This window comes from Myodes glareolus, chromosome 2 (genome assembly GCF_982192425.1).
Source record: "Myodes glareolus chromosome 2, mMyoGla1.1, whole genome shotgun sequence".
NCBI classification, from domain to species: domain Eukaryota; kingdom Metazoa; phylum Chordata; class Mammalia; order Rodentia; family Cricetidae; genus Myodes; species Myodes glareolus.
In genome coordinates, this window is record NC_142027.1 from 116187664 (window position 1) to 116189497 (window position 1834).

Here is a 1834-nt window from a genome sequence, read left to right on the forward strand (position 1 = left end):
ACAGGTAGGTATTACCAACCACGAGATGGAATTACAGGCACAATTGACCACCAATAAGATGGAATTACAGTCATGGGTTATTACTGACAAGATGGAATTACAGGTATGTATTACCAGCAACAAAATGGAATTACAGGCATGTATTACCACCCAATTGATGGAATTACAGGCATGAGTTACACCACTGAGTTGGAATTACAGGCGTGTTTTACCACTCAATTAATGGAATTACAGGCATGTATTACCCACAACGAGATGGAATTACAGGCATGTATTATCACCCACCAGGAGGAAATACAGGCTTGTGTTATTACCGAAAACATGGAATTACAGGCATGAGTTACACCACTGAGTTGGAATTACAGGCGTGTTTTTACCACTCAATTAATGGAATTACAGGCATGTATTACCCACAACGAGATGGAATTACAGGCATGTATTATTACCCACCAGGGGGAAATACAGTCTTGTGTTATTACCGAAAAAATGGAACTACAGGCATGTATTACCTATAACTAGATGGAATTACAGGCATGATTTACCACCTTTACACGGAATTACAGTCATGTGTTCTTACCGACCAGTTGGAATTACAGAAATGTATTACCACCAAAAAAATGGAATTAAAGGCATGTACTACAACCCAATGATGGAATTACAGGCAAGAATTACAAAAATGAGATGGAATTACAGGCATGATTTACAACCTATGAGATGGAAATACAGTCATGTGTTATTACCGACAAGATGGAATTACAGGCATGTATTACCAATGACAAAATGGAATTACAGGCATGTAGTACAAACCAATTGATGGAATTACAGGCAGGTATTACCAACCACGAGATGGGATTACATGCATGATTGACCACCAATGAAATGGAATTACAGTCATGGGTTATTACCGACAAGATGGAATTACAGGTATGTATTACCAGCAACAAATTGGAATTACAGGCATGTCTTAGCACCCAATTGATGGAATTACAGGCATGAGTTAAACCACTGAGTTGGAATTACAGGCGTGTTTTACCACTCAATTAATGGAGTTACATGCATCTATTACCAACAATGAGATGGATTACAGGCATGATTCACAACCTATGAGATGGAATTACAGTCATGTGTTATTACTCACCAGATGAAATTTCTGGCATTTCTTACCTACCACAAGTTGGAATACCGGATTATATTACCAACAACGAAATGGAATTACAGGCATGATTTGACACCCACAACATGGAAGTACAGTCATGGGTTATTACCGACAAGATGGAATTACAGGTATGTATTACCAGCAACAAAATGGAATTACAGGCATGTATTACAACCCCATCGATGGAATTACAGGCATGAGTTACAGCACTGAGTTGGAATTACAGGCTTGTTTTACCACTCAATTAATGGAATTACAGGCATGTATTACCCACAAAGAGATGGAATTACAGGCATGTATTACCAACAACAAAAAGGAATTACAGGCATGATTTACCACCTTTCAAATGGGATTACAGTCATGTGTTCTTACCGACCAGATGGAATTACAGAAATGTATTATCACCCAAAAATGGATTTTAAGGCATGTACTCCAACCCAATGATGGAATTACAGGCAAGTGTTACAAAAAATGAGATGGAATTACAGGCATGATTTACAACCTATGTGATGGAAATACAGTCATGTGTTATTACCGACAAGATGTAATTACAGGCATGTATTACCAACAACAAAATGGAATTACATTCATGTAGTACCAACCAATTGCTGGAATTACAGGCAGGTATTACCAACCACGAGATGGAATTACAGGCACGATCGACCACCAATGAGATCG